The sequence below is a fragment of the Ixodes scapularis genome, unplaced genomic scaffold (genome assembly GCF_016920785.2).
Source record: "Ixodes scapularis isolate PalLabHiFi unplaced genomic scaffold, ASM1692078v2 PGA_scaffold0__279_contigs__length_252992795, whole genome shotgun sequence".
Taxonomy (NCBI): Eukaryota; Metazoa; Arthropoda; class Arachnida; order Ixodida; family Ixodidae; genus Ixodes; species Ixodes scapularis.
Window position 1 is genome coordinate 57,145,731 of NW_024609835.1, and position 20,454 is coordinate 57,166,184.

The following is a 20,454-nucleotide window of genomic DNA, read 5'->3' on the forward strand; positions in this document are numbered from 1 at the left end:
TCGTTGTCGGGTATGGACGGCGCGCAACTACTGCGCGTGCGCATCGCGCGTGCGGCGAGATTATTTCATTGCGGCGCGCATCACGTCATCGGAGCGCTCGTCTGTCGTCTGCTACGCGTATGCTACTGTCAATGGAGGAAGCTCTGCATACACAAAAAACGATGAACCCTAAGATAAAAGCTCCACCAATGTGCTCATCTGCATTTTCAATATTTGTGAAAACAAATAAACATTGTGGCTTTTTTATGCGAAAGTATCAATGTCCCAATGTGAAAAAGCCGGCGTGTGGAGTGTGGCGTTTGTCACCCCACAAAAAGAGTCCAGAAAAAAAAAAGAAGACAAAAAAAAATGAAACAATTTAAAATATACCCACCTCCTCCTCCCTCCTCCTTTTGGGTACGGAGGAGAAGATACAGAGGAGGAGGAGTGGGAGCTGGCAGGGATGGTACAGAAGAGGAGGAGGTGCGGGGGAGGGAGGGAACACTATAACGCTTTCGCATTCCTACACAATTTTTTTTTCTCACGTCAGTCTGCATTAGCTTTGCGGAGCGCGCTTCCTGTGAAGTCTAGAGCTATCTCCGGCGCCGTGATAATAGATTAATTGTCGGCTAGCGCGTCTGCACCTTTGACCAGAGGTCTTGACTTCAAAAGATCGAGGTACACCTAAGCACTCCCCATAAGTTGTAAATGCAAAAACATGTACAGGGTGTCACAAAATAAAATTTACACGGTCTTTTTTTACCGCAAAAATAAACTAGGCATTGCCGAACGCTCATTCTTCGCCCAAAGGTAGAGCTAGAGGTCACAACCAGATGCCAAAGTTTCATCCCGATACGGTAACTTAATCAAAATTTATGAGTGATTTTCTGAAAATTTCAATGGGAAAATGGAGCCCATTTTTGCCCGTTTTCGGTTTCTGGTGCCATAGAGCCCCATGTGTTCGAAAACTCCGTCGGCCGCCATTTTCCCATTGAAATTTTCAGAAAATCACTTATAACTTTTGATTAAGTTATCGGATCGGGCTGAAACTTCGGCATCTGGTTGTGACCTCTAGCTCTACCTTTGGGCGGAGAATGAGCGTTCGGCGATGCCTAGTTTATTTTTGTGGTAAAAAAGACCGTGTAATTTTTTTTTTTTTTTTTGTGACAGCCTGTACTACATTATTCTTGCTGTACGCGTGGCGGTGCGCTGACTGGCGCTGACCTGACGCTGACTAAAGTACCTTCATGTTTCAAAAGTAGCACAATGTTCGTCGATGCACGAGGCACGTGCAACGTGCAGCCCTTCGGAAGATTATGGCGACACAGCGCAGCACTGAGCTAGATTTCAGATGCCATGAATTCCCCAGAAGAGGCGCGTGGCACGTGCCTCGAGCATTTCTACAACAATGAATGGCGCCACTTTTCCCAGGATAGAGGGGCTTTAGCGCTGACTAAAGCCCCTTGATAGCGGTGTTTTTACAAGTACCGCCAACCATTGTTGTGGAAATGCGCAAGACACGTGCCACGAGCGGGTGCTCCGCCGCCATTCGCTTCCAAGGGCCGCTCATTTCAGTGCTGCACCGCCATTTGCTTCGAAGGGCCGCTCGAGACCTGGGACACGTGCGCTCGCGCATTTGGCGCTACTTGCAAAGACAAACGAAAACATATCGAGGGGCTTTAGCGCTGACAGACACACAGCGCCATGAGGTGGCCGGTCGTTGAAACTGACGCACAGCGTCAGTTTCAACAACTGGCCACGCCATGGCGCTGCGTGTCTGGCGAATGAGAGCCTGGCCGACGCGCGCTAGCCAATGGGATCGAAGCAGTGTAAAAGGTGCCGTGGCTAACCGGCAAATGGGAGCTGGCTAGACTTGGAGAAGGATTTAAGAGCAGTTTGGCGTGGTTTCAAAGCTGATGACGTCGGCTCGCTCCATGAGACAGTTAATGCTTATGAATTAATAACAGAATTTATCGCTTGTGGATGTTGACTTCCTTACTGTTATTGCCATCTCGCCTGCGATAGATGTGTGTTGCTGACTGCGGGGTGCAGATGCCTAAGTTGTTCGCCCATAAGCAAACGGAAGAGTTTGCTGCAGTTGGTTGCAATAATGACGAAGTCGTGTCAGAAGTGTCGGTTAATAACAAGTAGCTTTAACAGCGTTGCACACTAAGTATGAAATGGAGAATAGACACGAAAGATGCATCTCTTTTCAACCGTTCCTATTCTGCTAGGATTGCGTGAATGAATATGAGTCCACACCATGGCTGCCTTCATTCGGCCCCACACATTCTCAATAATGTTGAGGTCCATGCGTTTTGGAACCCACGGCAAGTCATTGATGCTGCACTTCCGCAAGTGGTCCTTCATGGTGCGCGCAGTGTTGATGGGCGAGAGATCCTGTTCAAAAAAGTTGCTGTCGGGGAAAAGACCACTGCGAACAAAGGGTATAAGGACGGTGTCCACCAGGTCGCAGGTTTTTTTCCATTGGAATGCGTAGAAATGTTCATTTTCCTTTAACTTTTGACTAAGGAAAGTATGTTTTTTTTATAATATCACAAATTAAATTCACCACCTAGCCACATTTATGTGGTAAATAACAATGTCGTAGCTTACAAATTCAATTTTAGGTCGTCTCTCGTACATTTCATGTTACATTTGTGGGAGCCGAGGGTGAAAGACGTGGCAAAGGGACAACTGACAGGCGGTCGGCGGAGAAGTAACGAGCCGGCGCGAGACAGTGCGAGCGAAGCGAGGCTGGTAGCTTGACAAGAACGTCGAAGCCAAGCTGCCTGGTGCGGCCCATGGCGAACCCCGGAGCGGTCCACCAGCGAGGTCCGGAGCAAGACCGGCGGAAACGGCGAGCCCTGGCCATATGACCTGGGCTACGACGATCCCGGGGTGGTTCCGCAGCGAGAATCGGGCATTGATAGCCCGCGACAGCCAGCCTACGCAGCGCTGGCGAGGGAAAAGCGATCCGCAGGCCTGGACACGGACTGCGACTGCGAGCTCTGATCGGCGGGCGACAAGGGTCGGCGTGCCCGGACTGCCGGCTCTCGACGACGGGCAACCGGGAGGTACACTAAACCCATTCACTGTCTTCTCGTTGTGTTATGTCACTCCCCGGGTGACGGGCGGAGCGCATACCGATCGAGCGGCGATTATTAGTAGAGGGATCTCCGTAGAGAACCCCACACATTGTCTGCGACTGTACATTTATTTACATAAATGCTGCGTCATACATTTTCATCAGTTGTATTCAAAGTGACTGAAGCGGCACGTACGATGGAGACATTCGGTCAACTGCTCGCCATACACCAGTGTGACAAGCAATGTAAGAAGTGTAGCTTTGTGAAGCGATCATGAGTTATGGTTGCAGGCACGTAGCCAGGGGTAAGGGGGGCCATGGGGCCCGGCACCCCCCCCCCCCCCCCAAAATCTTCCATTTTGCTGGGACCTCCTCTACCCCATCCCCCTCATAAAGCATTTTGTCATTGGTGCCCCCCCCCCTCTCCCCCTCTCCCCCCCCCCCCCCCCCCCCCCCCCCGAAACAAAATCGTGGCTACGTGCCTGGATGGTTGTCAGGGTAACCCATCGCTCCTGTTGTTTCGGTTGCTGCAGACAGATCCGACAGAAATATGTGTACCAGCCTTTAGATAGCAGACAACCACAGCAATACTTATTTGCTGAATCTCTACACATGAAGTTGATTGCCAACTTTACTATGTTCCATCTGTTTACCTTACAGATGGAATCCGTATACACCTTTGTGTGCACTAAGTGCAATCAAAGAGCTCCTTCCCTAAAGGCTCTTTTCCGGCACTTTGGCACATGGCACAGCCACGAAGGTGATTGGTTGTGTGGCTTAGAAGGCTGTGCGAAGACATTCAGGTTGTACTCTTCATTTAAGGGCACGACATCGTCAGAGAAACTTCGATGCAAACCCGTCTCTTCATCCAGGTTTTCCTGGCTGCTGCTCTGTCAGCGGCACGCACCCGATGGCTACCGGAGCGCCACCTCACGGATGACACCCAGCAGCTTCAAACCAAGCCGGCTCGCTTACCCCTGCGCGGAACGGTACTGACCTTTCCGCCACAAGTGGAACGAAGAACCACCATCGTCTGGCAACACGGAATAGCGCCTGACACACCTCCCCCGAATCTACATCTACAAAAGAACGCCCCTTCTGAAGGCCAGTCGGGGCACGACATCGTCAGAGAAACTTCGATGCAAACCCGTCTCTTCATCCAGGTTAGCTACTCTTTGATCCTACCTGCTGTCGTAGCGACAATATTTGCCTTTTAGTCATGTCGTGCCCCGACGAGTTTTTTGTGTTTTACAAGAGATTCCGTACTGTCATGCACATTTTTGCTTTGAACTACGTCCCTTTACTGCACATGCTTCTCATTTTCTCTGGAGACGTCGAGACGAACCCAGGCCCTGTGGATGCCTCTCAATTAGATCTTATTTTAGAAGCGATTACCAAAATCGAGGTTGGCCAGGCAAATATGCTTACCGCTATCACAACCCTTCGGATCGAGCAGAACAATACTGACTCACGCGTCAAAGAGCTGATGGAGAGAGTTACCACTCTCGAACAAAATCTTGACTCGGCCAATCTTCCACCTGCCCAGTCTACTCTTGTCACAGACCATGGCACAATCCCAGCAGAGCTCAGTGACATCAGGGCCAGATGTGACGACGCAGAAAACAGGCTTCGACGCTCTAATCTTCTGTTTTTCGGTATACCTGACTCGTTATCTGAAAATTGGTCCCAATCAGAAAAAAAAGTGGTTGACTTCTGCTTACAGCATCTTGGCATTGAACTCGATCCCTCGAATATTGAGCGGTCTCATAGGCTGGGGCGCTTTTCCCAAAACAAGAATCGACCAATTGTGAAATTCCTACGTTTCAAGGATAAAGAGAGCATACTGGGCTCTGGTTCTAAGCTAAAGGGCAGTGACTTTGCTGTCTGGCAGGACCTGTCCGAAGCCGTCCGTTTGGCTAGCTCTAAGCTATTTCTGCACGCCCAGCCCCAAAATGTGCCCTTTAAAATCCGTTTTAACAAATTGCATATGGCCGGCAAGTGTTTCATTTACGACGCCGCGACTGATTCAGTTATGGAGGCTCGCGCCCGACTCCGTCCGAAATCAAGTCACCGCAGTTTGGCAACATCTTCAAAGTCAAACAAAATAAAATCCATTTCCGGTTACTCGGTTGTATTTACGAACATACGCAGCCTCGCACAAAAGAGGGACGTATTAACCGCTTACTGTGAAGATAGTGACACGGATATAGTCGTTCCCACTGAAACTTGGCTCTCGCCTGATGTTTGGGATGACGAGCTGTTCCCCCGTCACTTAGATTTTTCGGTCTTCAGACGCGACAGAACGCAACAACGCGGTGGTGGCGTCCTCATCGCAATTAAGAAGCACATTTCATATTTTGTTGTACATGTGTCTCATGACCTTGAACTCGTTTGTGTTTGTATTTGCTCGGCGTATAGCAAACTTGTACTTATAGCATGTTACAGACCACCCATCAGTGATGGTAATTTCACTACTAAACTGCACTTTTCTTTGCTAGAGATAATGAACCGCTTTTCTCATGCCAACTTTTTAATGTTTGGTGATTTCAATTTTCCGGATATATGCTGGTCTAGTCTCTCGCCTAAGGGCCCTAGTGAATCGCGGAAATTCCTCGAATTATGTTTAAGTTTCAACCTAACACAAATGGTCGGTTCCCCGACTCGGCTAGACAATATCCTGGATCTTGTTTTGTCATCGTCACCCGATTTGGTTTGCTCTATTGACTATAGCAAAGGTTTCAGCGACCATAAGTTATTGCAAGTCACCCTGACACAGCCCAAAACTGTGAAAACCCAAGTTTCAAAAATGATTCATGATTTCAATAGGGCCGACTACGCGGAAATAAATCGAGAACTGATTGCATATTACGCACAATTTCGTGCCGAACACTCCACAAGGACGGTCGAATCCAACTGGTCGTCGTTTCGGAACAAATTGTATGATCTTATTGAGCGTTTTGTGCCATTGATTCGTATTCACAGTGACGCCTGTAATCCTTGGTTCAACAATGTTATTAGGTCTCTGGGGAACAAGAAAAAGCGTCTTTTCAGAAAAGCTAAACAGAATCAGTCTCCAATATCATGGGATTCCTACTATGATTGCCTTAAAGAGTATACCCGGCAGATTAAAGCGGCAAAAAACATATTTCAATAGAGACCTACCCACCCTCATGCAAACCAACCCCCAAAAATTCTGGACCCTTATTTCTCCAAGCGACCACTCCCGGTCTATTTGTTTGATTGATCCCAACGGCTGCCCTGTCCCTGAAGCTTCCTGCCCTTTAGTGATGAATGAGTACTTTGCTTCTGTTTTTACTTGCGAGAACCCTTCGAACATCCCTACTGTCCCACCAGCTGGTTATAACACCATGGCACCTATTATCATCTCCCCTGACGGCGTAGCCGGACTTATAGATCGCCTCAAAGTTTCATCATCCCCCGGACCTGACAACATTTGTTCAAAAATCTTCATAAACACAAAAGACATATCAAGCGAGTACCTCACGCTCTTATATACCCAGTCATTGGCAGAGGGTCGTCTTCCTCCGGACTGGAAGGTAGGAAAAGTCATACCGGTCTTCAAGGACGGTGATCGATCATTACCCTCTAACTACAGACCTATATCGTTAACTTCTATCCCATCCAAACTTCTAGAGCATATAATTTTTTATCATGTGGTGTCTCATCTTGATCAAAACCACTTCTTTTACGACCACCAACATGGCTTTCGTAGGGGTTTTTCTTGCGAGACCCAATTGTCACTGTTTACCTATGAAATTCATGCCGACTTCGAATCTTATCATCAGACCGACGCAATTTTTCTAGACTTTTCGAAAGCATTTGATCGTGTTCCGCATCTTCGCTTACTAACAAAGCTCTCTGCACTCAAAATAAACGTTAGCGTCATTTCATGGATTCAAAATTTTCTTTCTTCACGAGTACAGTTTTCAGTTGTGAACAGTCACGAATCTGGTTTATGCAACGTTACGTCAGGTGTACCCCAGGGGTCGGTCCTCGGCCCCCTCCTCTTTCTAATATTTATTAATGATCTCCCTCAGTCCATTTCCTCCAAAGTGCGTCCTTTCGCGGACGATTGTGTATTATACCGACCCATTGCTTCTCCGGACGACCATGTGCTCCTTCAGAATGACTTGTCTACCATAATGAATTGGTGTTTCGACTGGCAGACGAGCCTAAATTATTCAAAGTGCAAACTCGTACGTTTCAGTCGCAGGCGGTCTGTTTCGTCATACGTATATTTTCTTGGAACCCAACCCATCGAAGATGTCTCATCATACAAGTGCCTTGGGGTACTCCTTACCTCCGACTTATCCTGGGCCGCTCACATCGAATCCATTTCCCTCGCTGCATCAAAAACTTTGGGATACATCCGACGCTGCCTACACTCTGCTCCTCTGAATCTTCGTCTTCTAGCCTACCAAACATTCGTCCGACCAAAACTTGAGTACGCAACCGCTATCTGGAGCCCTCACCAAATCTACCTTACCACCCAACTTGAAGCCATCCAAAATCGTGCCGCTCGCTACATACTCTCTGTATACGATCATACTGCTAGCGTTACGGCTCTAAAGTCCCAATTAAACCTAACTTCGTTAGCTGCCCGCCGTAAATGCTCGCGTCTCTGCCTATTTCACAAAATATTCCACCATCATCCGGACATTAGATCGATGCTTTTACAACCTCCTCCCCGATCTTTTCGTGGACTAACGAACTCCAACTGTGTGCATGCAGCGCATCTCTGGGTCCACTAACGCATTTAATAACACATTTTTTCCCTAGCGATTTCAGAATGGGATGTTCTACCTGAGTGCATCGCCTTAATAATATGCCCTGACGATTTCCGTTCCTCATTAGTCTTGCATTTTCAAGAGAAATACTGACTGCCTGTTTGCTTTCTATTTTTGGTTCTCTGGTGGATTATTATTGAGTGCGTGTTTGTTGATGAAATAGTTGTTATTGTTTCATTGTTTTTTTGCTGTTTCATTGTTTCTTTCGTTGATTGACATGTGATTGATCTCCCCCTTATGTAATGTCCCCGAAAGGGGACCTTCAAGGGTAAATAAATGAAATGAAATGAAAGAAGCATGTCAACCGACATCACCAGCACTGTTTTGACAGCTGTGCCCCTCGTAGCGCCCCTGAGGATCAAGGGACCTCAACACCCAAAGATTTCTCTGCCCCAACTGCTCCTCAGGACGACAGCTTTGAAGGCACTGGCATTGCAGATGACCTGCCGGGAACATCTGAAAGCGGTTTGGAAGCTGTTACTAGTGGCCCTGCTGAAAATTTGTCGCTGCTGCTGCTAAAACGGAAAGAAAAAAGGCAGTTGACCGAAGCAACAGTTGATCAGATCCCAAATGATCTAATTGCATATATCGACATCTACAGAGAGAAGTTGGGACAGATCAATGCTAGACCTTTCAATCAACTGACTAGCAAATCAGGGCGAGAAACATCATGGAAAAGCATGCTTGGTTACGTCGCGCCTGTCACAGTGGCTTTGGACAGAGCTGAAGGCCACAGTAACAAGGACAGTTTTGAGTATATACCAATCAGCAAAACCATCACTGCCCTTCTGAAAAAAAAAAAAGGGAATTACAAGGCATTAAATATTACAGAGGATTCCAAGCTGCTCCAGGATGTGTGTGACGGGCAATTGTTTAGGAACAATGATATTTTCAACAATGTTCGCCGTGAGAAGTCGGTTGCTCTGCAACTGTACTTTGATGAGTTTGAAGTTTGTAATCCCATTGAAAGCAAGAAAGTCTTGTCTCCACTTATGGGGTGTGTGGCCCAAGTTGCATGGCAGAAGTTCGGTCATTTGAGGCAACACAAAGCTTGCCACCAGATATAATGCACGACTTGCATGAGGGAGTAATCCCATTCGTAATGAAGCACGTGATTAAGAGACTTGTTTCCGAAGGTACGCTCACTTTGAAGGTGTTAAATGAGAGACTCGAGGCGTTTGAGTTTCACGAAAATGACAAAGTCTAGGCCACCACCTCTGTCTCGTCCAAGCATTATGGGAATTTTTGGCATTAAGGGGTCAGTAGCCGAGAAGCTATGCTTGTCTCGTTTCTTCTCATTGCTGATAGGCATAGGCGTGCGCACTGGGGGAGCAGGGGGGGGGGGGGGGGCGGCCGCCCCCTCTAATCATCTAGGTGAGGGGCGCAAAGTTAACCCGACTCGAGGCGCGACTGCGCCGGCGGTATGGTTTCTTTTTCGACGGCATCAAGGCCCGTTCACACTTGCGACTTGGGACAATCGCTGGAACGACTAGCGACAAGCGACTGGCGACCACCAGTGGTCACACCTGATTGAGCGACCGACGAGTCGCCAGGCTCGCTGCCAACTTAACGGATAGTAATTAACACATTTTCGAGCCGGCTGAAAGGTTTTTCTGATCAAAGGTGGCCGGCAGGAAAAAACAAGAAAACGTAATGGTGCTTCGGAACGTAAAACAACGGCTATATTTGCGCTCCCTCAACCGTTATATTGTACGTACCTGCCATGCCGAAAATGTCACCGATTTCGTTTTAGGCCTGCTGCTTTTTGCCCCGATCCTTGTTGTCGGGGTGCCACTTATTGTAAAGAAACAAATAGTCTTTGACAGCATTAATAAGTGCTTTCGCGGAGAACTCTATGCCAGTGACCGCCGCCGTGCGCGCGTCGCTATTTCCCGCGGGTAGCAGTGCCGGATGTAAACAAACGCACACATTAGTTCCAACGAGACTCTCATTGGCCCCGCCGTCCAGGGACTCGGTTTTGCGACTTGAGAAATCGATCAGGGAGCGACTGCCCGAAATCGGTCGCTACCGACCTGTTTTGGTTGCTCCGACCAAAAACCAGTCGCTAGTCGCTGGTCGCTCCAGCAACTGTCGCAAGTGTGAATGGGCGTTACAACACCGACGCCAAAGTTCCCTCCCTCCAGTGCGCGCAACGAAAAAAACAATCATAAAAAGACGCCGCGACGCAGCGCCAGGCGCCAACCCGTCTATGGCCAGCCGTCGGCGAAAAACCCTCCTCGCCCCTGGAAACGGCCGCCACGTCGGGCTTCTAGACAACTATCGAATGATCGCGAAAGAAAATCATCACGTGATGCCCTGAAGTGATTTTCACTCCAGGGCGTCACGTGATGATTTTCTTTCACACCCTGGAGTGATTTCCACTCCAGGGAGTGAAAAATCTCCAAGAAGCTCTCAGGGAAATGAGGCTGGACGAGAGTGCATTTACAAAGGTGTTTCAAGGTGCCACAGAGATATGCCAGACTCGCGGGATCAGTATTCCTGCTGTGAGACAGACGTGAACTTCGCCAGTCAGTTTTTTCACGAAACAAAGGAGGAAGAACTCCGCGTCAGCGTTTTTTGCCCCATGCTTGATGCTTTCGTCGAAGGAATTAAGGCAAGATTTACGCAGGAGACCGTCGTTCTCATATCTGCGATAATGAACATTCTGCTCCTCACTGCCAATGACGAGGAGGTAGACGTTGTCACTAAGTATTTTGACGTGGGGTCTGACAGCTTGCGGGCTGAGCTCCGCTTACTGAAGGCACAGGTTAGCACAGAGCACATAAAGCTCGGTGACTGTAATGAATGGCTAGACTGGTTGTAACAAAACGGCCTAGGAGCGTTAGTTTATAAGGACTTTTTTTTTTTAATCCTTAAAGGCTTTGCAGTTGTCCCTGTCACTAACTGCTCATCCAAGCGGACGTTTTCAAGACTCGCCATTGTGAAAACAAAGCTGAGATCAACTATGAGTCATGACCGGCTTCGGTGGCTGCTTTTACCGTTCGTTGAGCAACAGATTGCATTGTCAACAAGTTCTGACTCAGTCATCGAACAGTTCGCGACAAAAACGCGTAGAATTTTGCTTTAGACTTTTCACGATTGGTGAAAGGTACTATATCTTCCACGTGCTACACATTTTTAGTAATCCAGTCATAAAATATTTTTGCCACCACATAACATATCCATTAGATTGTATAATGTTTGTTGAGCATGACATACTGCGTGCGTGTTATCTTGTGCAAAAAAAAAAGTAATTATAGCCCTTGTTTCTATTACATGTTTCTATCAAGCGCCAGAAAGTACACTCTCAAAAAAAGAGGGTGTAAAAGGGTGTATCGTTACACCCTTTGTCCCATATAATACACCCCAAAACTTCAATTCGACGTACAGCGCCCTACAGTCGAACAGACGGCCCGAAATTTTACGAGGGGCTTGATAGTCGTGTGGTACAACTTATTAAAATAGTTAATGTACGTTTTACTGAAAAAAAAAGAAGAAATAATCGGGGTTCTCTTGGCCCTACTGCAAAAGCTCGGTGTTTTCTATATGTGGTCTTTGATACGTACTTCAGCTATTTAATAAGTTATATTGCACCGTTATCAAGCCCCTCGTAAAATAGGGGGCCGTCTGTTCGACTATAGGGCTCTGTACGTCGAAATGAAGATTTGGGGCGTATTATATAGGACAAAGGGTGTAACGACACACTTTTTTACACCCTTTCTTCTTGAGAGTGTAAGAGCTCAGAAGACAAAAAATGGCATGTCATAGCGTTTATCTTCAATAATTACTAAATATTGGAACTTGCTCTTTCTCGTATTTTTATTTTCTGTATATTCTCGTGCTTTTAAGCGTTGCCATTACGTTGTGTATTGGGTGGCGTTTTTCGTCTCTGCATGAACGTTGCAGACGCGATATGGCAGCTTTCGCCATGTGTAGGTGCACCCATGCGTTTGCCCTGTATGTGTACTATATTTTCCATACTAGCAGAGTCACGTTGAGGCAGTATTTTTAAATATTATGTACTGTTAAAAATGGCATATGTGTCGTATCTTTCTCTGGTTTAGAAATAATAAAAATTCTTTGTACGCGCGTTGTGTCATTGACACCTCAGCTGCGCAGGGACTGCCTTTCTTTGCGGACGTTTCACAAGAAAGTGAAACCAACTGCTTAATAATATTTTGTATATGCTACGATTCAATATTGTTGAAATCAACGTTTCATAACCATATCTTGTCTCAGCACTACAATATGAGCGGAAGGACATCAGTGGGAGTGCGTTGATAGAAAGGGGGGGGGGGGGGACGCTCTGGGGAAACCTCGCCCCCCCCTAATGAAAAATCCTGCGCACGCCTATGCTGGTAGGAGATAATGTGCCAAAAGACAATGATGCATACAGTGTGTATCTCGCTCTGAGGAGAATTCTTGACAGTGTATGTGCCCCTCAGCTCACTACCAACACGATCCCCTACTTGAAGGTTTTGATCAGCGACTTCTATTGTGCATTTACACAAGTCTTTCATGAGGTCAATGTCATCCCCAAGATGCACTACTTGATTCATTACCCTCTTTTGATTCGGCTGTGTGGGCCACTGTCCAAGCTGCCATCAATGAGCATCGAAGCAAAACATCAATACTTTAAGTCGCTTGACAGAAAAACCCGCAACTTCATAAACATATGTCGTACTTTAAGCACCAGACATCAGCTCTACGAGATGTATCATCTCTCCCAGCCAAAAGAACAGATCACCACATCAGGATGTAAGCGGGTGCCTTTTGAAGAGCTGCCAGAGTTACTGCAAGACAGTCTTCATGAGCTGGAACTTTGGAGTGCACAAGTCACTACAGTGAAGAGTGTCACCATGTCCCAGCGGACATTTAGAAAAGAATGTGTTCTTCCTCTGACGGCTTTTGATGATGACCTCCCAGACTTTCTGAAGTGACTATGATTGTCATCTCTAATGAGAGGGTGTTCATTGTTGACCATTTTCATGCTTATGTGGTCGGTTATACAACACATGCTGTTGTCATTGAAGACTATTACCACAGAAGTGAATTTCATGATTTTCCTTTCTGTGTACCGACTTAATAAGAAAAGATATATTAACATGCGGTACAGTTTGATCACTGGGAACAGCCGTTTTTCTTAAAAGACCAAGAAAAGTACTGTGGAATATGAAAAAGGGGTGGTGCCTTCAACCAGTGTGAGAGAGCTATTTGCTGACAGGTTGCGAGTGTAAGAAGATTGGCAGACGGTTTACATGTGCAGAGTTATGTAAATAATCATATGATAGGACTGTGACATAAAATGCATGCCCGGCTGAGCCCTTCTGTCAGCCTTCTATGCTTTCTCCAAAACACAGTGATGATGGTTGATGCATACTATGACCAACTATAGTGAGCTATTGAAAGTGAAGTAATGCTGTGCTATTGTTCTACAGAACCTGAACCAAGCAATATGGCCTAGACCAGAGGTGTGCCAACGTTTCAGACCCGTGACCCACAAAAGGCAGGAAAGCCCCGAGTAATCGCCTCCGATGTGATGCAGTAGGGCATTAGCTCAACAAATTTAAACAAAAAAAAATCCTATGCAATGATTTTTGGAGAATGGACAAGTAACTGTGGGGGTTGTTCTCCGACACTTCTAAAGAAGAACAGAAAGCAATTTTGCCTTTGTCCTAGTTTCTATTTAAAACAAAAGAGATTGAAGTTTCCTGCACTCCTCGTCTCTCCGAATGACCTGCTCAGTGACGTCGTTGTGGGGATGCACAGGCTCTCATATGCTATCCCCAAGGACACTCTCTCTTTCTACCGCTCTTCGTGAGGTGATGAGTTGCAGCGACATGTTGTCACGTCGTGGTTTCCATGGCCGCCAGGTACGGCTGCAGAGCGGGAAAGATTTCCGTTTTTGCTTTGCAATTGCTCACCAGTATTTAATTGTTCAAAGGAAAGAGATGCTTTTTCTATCCCTTGTGGCAACATAAACAATGTAAAAATTACAAGCCGCAAATTTCTTCCACGTCACAATTGTTTTACGCTGTGGCTAACGTTACGTACGGACGGAGCACTGCAACGTATATACCTAACCCTCCCCACCGCCCTCCTCTCTCTCCCCCGCGAACCTAGAGAAGGCGGAGATTAGGACATAACTTGGGTTACGTCGGACGCTAGACACTTCGATTGTTTTATAGCCCTTTTAATGTGGTCACAGGAGCCATTTGGAGAGAGCCCTTCATAAATCAAAGTAATCATTCCACAAAACCATTGCTACTTTGATAATGTGGTGATGATAGAACTTCACACGAGCCACGAAAATAAACAAGCTCTTCGACTGAAAATCTCAATAATTGCTCAAACATAAACTGAAAAGGCAGAACCCTAGTTATAGACCTTTTCTTTAACGGCGCCGCCATCTTGAGAATTGCGGCGCCGACGACGCCGTCTAGCGGCTTAGAAAAAGAAATACCGGCTAGTTCTGGCAGCACAGCTATATGGGTAGGCAACGGTGTGGGTATGAGGGGAACTTGGCTAGACTTGGCTATGGTGGGCTGCAATAACTTGGTTGGAGCTTGTCCGGTTGAATCCAGCTGGCTACACCCAGGCCATCACCTTGCCTCCTCGAGAGACCGAGGACGAAGACGGTGGGGTGTTTCGATTGAGTTTCCACAGCGAAGTATATATGAGCAGTTTAATGTAGTCTATGCAGGTAAGCTCTCAGCATTTGATAGCTCCATCCTGAGTGGTGGCATGTAAACTTTTAGAGCGCAGCTCTTAGGGGCCCGTTTTCGGCTTGAGCGGCGTCGGCGTCGCCGTTGGCGTCGCCGTCGGCGTCGGCGTAACCGCGCGGTGCATCATGGGAAATGTCCCACAATGCACCGCGCGAGCCCCCCACCGGGGTCACGTGACTTCGTGGGGGGCACGTGACCCCCCCGAGGTCACGTGACTCCCCTGAGGTCACGTGACTCCCCGAGGTCACGTGACCCCCGCCAATGTCGCGTGACCCCCGATGACGTCATCGACACTGATGACGTCACCGGCATCCACATCGTCATCGTCATCATCACTGATGACGTCATCATCAGTGATGATGACGATGACGATGCGGATGCCGGTGACGTCATCAGTGATGATGACGATGACGATGTGGATGCCGGTGACGTCATCAGTGATGATGACGATCACGATGTGGATGCCGGTGACGTCATCAGTGACGATGACGATGTGGATGCCGGTGACGTCATCAGTGATGATGACGTCATCAGTGATGATGACGATGCGGATGACGGTGACGTCATCAGTGATGATGATGATGACGATGTGGATGCCGGTGACGTCATCAGTGATGATGACGATGACGATCTGGATGCCGGTGACGTCATCAGTGATGATGACGATGACGATGTGGATGCCGGTGACGTTACCGACATCCGCATCGTCATCGTCACTGATGACGTCATCAGTGACGTCACTGATGTCGTCACCGGCATCCGCATCGTCATCATCACTGATGACGTCGTCAGCGACGTCACTGATGACGTCACCGACATTCGCATCGTCATCATCACTGGTGAAGTCATCAGTGACGTCACTAATGACGTCATCGGTACCCGCATCGTCATCGTCACTGATGACATCAGTGACGTCAGTGATGACATCATCGCCATTGGGGGTCACGTGACCCCCCAAGGTCACGTGACCCCCCCTGGTTAGTCTAACCCCCCCCCCCCAGCGCCCTTCCCTCCTCCTCCTGAAGAGCTGCGCTCTAATTCGGCGTTACAGGGAGTTGTAAGCGGCTTTCACTTTTTTCATACCTTTCACATACTATGGGGCTTGCAGAGATAACCTAATTGGACCACCTGCACCGGGAATTAAAATCGGTCCTCATGTCGTAGACGAAGTGGTCGTGAGCTTAAACGTGACGTTGATTCTGATACGAATCTCTCGCGATTCAAGCTCGCGATCGACTGACATCATAAATAAGGATTCTTGGGAAAAATGCGAAGCTCGATAACGTTGCAGCCACACTCGCGCTGCAGCTTCTTGTGCTCATGGCACACTTGCTGCTATTGTTATGCTTTTTTAAAATTATTTATCCATCGATCACGCAGTGTATGGTAGCCAGACAACCGTAGATTTTCGGAAATTGGAGCGCGGTAAAAAGGAGCACTCGGAACTAACTCATGCACGACGTCCGTTTTTAAGCCTTTTCGCCCCTACCCTTGGCGGTTGCATACCCTGTGTCAGCGGGTAATCCAAAACTGCACCAGGTCGAGGGTACGTCAGTTACTGGCTGGTTTGAGATTATGCGAAAAAGGTCTATATGTTTATTCTGCTTAAGTAAGAATGCGAGATGCATATGCAATTGGTCGTAGAGTGCCGTTTGGAGTCACGTGTGACAGAACCACAGCGAGAACATTAGCTGATGCATGTCAGCTGTAAGGGTGCATTGGAGCCGTATAGTCAGCGACAGTTTAAGGGTGCAGTGGAAGCTCCACTCTCGGCTCGAGCTTTTTGTTTTAGTCTTGATAGTTCAGCCATGCACCACCCCGAAGTGCGGTGGAAAGGAGCAATTGCAGGCTCTAGGTGAAGCTTCTACTGCACTCTTAACGTGTTACTAAGTACGGTGAACCAAGACTGGCAAATATGACAGGGCCGGCTTTATCTTGCCGAAGGGTTCCTGACACACACAGTCCTAGGACCAGATGACGTTTTGCCGAAAGAGCCCATAGAAAGGATGTGCAGAAATGGGAAGCGAAGATGCAACTTGACATAGAAAATAATAGGTCCACCCAAAAAATGGGGCTGTAATACCTTGAACATCCCATCTCCTCAGCACTTGCTTTTACACATTTTGGAATAATGACATGTCCAAGGTACTGGATGCTGTTGCAGAAAAAACGACACGTGGTTGTGTTTCATATGTATGCTGCATTCAGACATCCTGTGAAGGCACTCCCTGAAGCGTCATCGAAAGTCATTGATGCAACATGTGACACTGACAAGTCCCTGATCATGTTACCCATAAAGCATAATTTTATCAGGGTGTCAGATGCAGAAGTGGAAGAAAAGAACAATATGCGCTCCACTGGTGCACTGCAACATGCCTCGTTCCAACAACCAATTAAGCTGCCAAAGCACATAAGTTGGCGGCTGGCAAGTTGTGGGGAAATAGAGTTTAGTAAGGCAACTTCAATTTTCTTTTTTGTAGCCGACTATTTGCGAAGCGAGGTTTCCAAGAACTTTTGTTCTCTTCAACATATGGCTCCCCCGCGAAGGTCGACTCGCTAGGCGATGCCAAGAGCCGAACCCAGCCGTCTGGTCGCCGCTACCTTGCTTGTGTTGTGGTCTGGGTGGTCGCGATCATAACAGAGGCAAACAGAAGCCCCATAGCACTCAAACCCGATAGGCATGAAGTAGCCAGCCATCGACCACTGACTATGGTTCGACCCAACATTGTTCGACCGAACTGAGATGGCCATTTCGCTTGCAGTTGAAGGGTTGAAGCCAAAACGAAACAAACAGCTCTGTCACGCGTTCAGATCGGTGACACGTTCATATCCATTTTAATTATTTAGAACCAGTAATTAGACCCAAAATTTAATTGTGATACGTAAAAAACTATTATCAAGACCCCTAAAATAAATACAAACATGGGCGACATGAGGGAAACCGCATTGGCATTGCCATCGACCAGAATCAATGGGTCAATGGCAGCGCCTGAGGAGTCGGATCTTCGTCAACGTCCTGCGACATGGCGCAATTGCTTTTGGTGCATATCTGTCTCCGAGACATGTTTCTTTCCGCGGCATTTGTCTCCACGGTCCTTTCTAGGTGTGTCCCCAAGCATTCCGGTGCTTCGATAGCTGGTAATGCTGCGGTCGTCGTCGGGGGTGATCCGTGTTTTCGAGGTCGGCTACACGGTTATCCGTGCATGACTGAACCAAAACACGTTTTTTACAACCTCGCATGATTTTTGGACGAATTATCCATCACCCAACGTGTAAATTTATGCTAATTTGTGTAAATAGCGTGTTTTTCACCCCAAATATTCACCAAATACACGGAACTTGCTAATAGTGTAGAGGAAGCTTTTCCCATTCACGTTGAGCAAAGATTGTGATTGTGACCGCAGGACCCGAAATCCGCAGCGTATGCGACCTACTCAAACCCCCTAATAAAATGAGACATCCCGGTTCCTTCATGCAAAGCTGTCACAAAGAAGACCACAGCGATTCCTATTTTAACGCACTCGCTTTTTCAAACTGCATAATGCACGAACACGCCGACCAGAACAGCAGCAGACAGGCCAACAGTACCTGCCACCGTCACCGCTCCTCTGGTTTTTCATTCGTCCGCGACCCCGCAGGGGGCGCCTACACCTTCGGCGTTAGGTGCTTGGTGAGTAGCGCCACCACGGACCCCACCCACGCGGGCCACCATACCCGCACGCAGGGGGCACCTGCCTTGGTAGGTGCTTGGTGAGTGGCGCCACCGCGAACCCTGAGCCATGTGGGTTTACCCACCCACGCCTGGCTGTGCGTGGCTTAACCCGTGTCCGGGGAAAAGGGGACCCTGGTGGTTGAGCTGAGCCCGGGGAATGTTTGGACCCTTCGGGGCCCCCCGGGCGAGGCAATACACCGCTTCGACCCCTGCTTCTCGTAGACGGGTGTCCTGGCTTGGCCCGACCAGGATGATTCAGTCAGTCGCCTCTTCTACCCTCTTCTTCCTTCTTTCACTTTTCCTCCCACCTCTTTCTCTTTTCTTCTGCACTCTCTTCCTTCCTTTTTCACCACCTTAGGCGGCAAGGGCCAACCTTGAGTGGAAACAGGACCTATCCCTGCAACCACACTAGGGTATAGTGCCCGGGCAGCACTGGTAGAGTAATTGTGTCAGCCAAGCCCTTCTTGCTATGGCACATTACCTACCCCCTTGTTGGGCTCCGTGGTGGGCGGTGCACCCGGGCACTGAATTTTTCTCCCATCTCATATGGGTCTGCGCAACAAAAACTTTCTTGATCGGCCTCTGAAAAGAGGTCACACCGAAGCTCAAGTCACTCTCGAAACATCCATTGTACCTGAAAAATTTCCAAAATTTCTTGTCTTACATTCCGAAGAGGAAAAACCACTTTCTAAACTGTCCCCTTTCCTGGTCGCCAAGGTACTGGAAGGAATCGTTGGAAAGGATTACTCTGCAAAAAAGATGGCGTCCGGTGACCTTCTAGTTGAGATCAACAACAAAAAGCAAAGTGAGGCCCTTCTTTCTCTCAATGCTGTGTCTGACTATAAAGTAAATGTTACTCCACACCGTAAACTTAATACAGTGCAAGAGTTATTTCAGAGGACGACCTAATGGACTCATCTGACGAGGAACTTGTCGAAGGCCTTTCAGATCAAGGAGTAGTAGCTGCTCGACGCATCACCCTTCGTCGTGAGGGCGTGGAGCGAAAAACAAGACATGTTATACTGACTTTTGACGCCACTACACTTCCAGAGACCATAAAGGCAGGCTACATCCAGTGCCGTGTTCGCCCCTATGTGCCGAACCCTCAGCGGTGCTTTAAGTGCCAAAGGTTCGGCCATGGGTCACGGAGCTGCCGAGGAAGTGATACTTGCGCGAAGTGCTCCAGTAAAGAGCATGTCGCTGACTGTTGCGAGAACGATCCAAGATGTGTCAACTGTGAAGGTCGTCATCCAGCTTACTCACGCTCTTGTCCGAAATGGAAAGAAGAAAAAGAAATATTGACTCTGAAGACCAGAGAAAACATCTCCTACCATGAGGCGAAAAAACGTTTTTCCTTCTTATCAAAAGGAGGATATACCGAGGTCGTGCGCAGGGGACCCGCACGGCCTATGATGGCGTCGGCGGGAACACAGACTCCTCCAGAAGGAGTGTCTCCCGTCAGTGTCCCATCTAAAACCCACGGGAGCGGTGCCAGCTGCACTGCACCCCAACCACACGGTGGACGCTGTTCCTTCAACGTCCACCCTGAAGCGGGGGACGGCACCCCCCGCCGCCCCTACCTCCCTGCCTCCGAAAGGCCGGGAGAAACCCCGTGTCTTGAGCCAGCAGAGAGCTAGTGAGCCGTTAAGGCTGCCGACCCCAGCGGGTCTCCCCCCGGCTCCCCCTGAGGAGCCTATGGACGAGGGTGGACCCAAATCCGGCGAGGAAAGTCTCCTCGCGGGATTTGACTCCTCTTTCTGCCACCAGTGACTCCACTGGCCAGCAGAAAGAGGCTGTAAAGAAGAAAAATGCACCGCGCAAAAAGATAGATTTTATCCCATAGTCATCTCATTTAACTTTTTACCGGTTTTTATATTCACTTCGCACTGGCTAAGCATATAGGTATTATGCAGTGGAACTGTCGCGGCCTTCTACGTAACATAGATGACATCAATTCATTTTTTGATGAGCTCCGCCCTGTTGCTATTTGCCTACAGGAGACTTACCTAACTGACTCGCACACGCAGGTTTCGCGTCATCATCAAGTTTTTAGAAAGGACCGCCATTCCTCAAGCCCTTCGGGTGGTGTAGCAGTGGTGGTTCAGAGTGGTGTGGCATGTGCCAAAGTTCCATTACAAACTT

The 20,454-nt window shown here is 48.1% G+C and overlaps 1 pseudogene; it reads left to right on the plus strand.

The window, feature by feature from the left end:
- The first annotated feature begins 9,110 nt into the window (after positions 1-9,110).
- On the plus strand, positions 9,111-13,022 carry LOC121836781 (annotated as a pseudogene).
- The last annotated feature ends 7,432 nt before the right edge of the window (positions 13,023-20,454 follow it).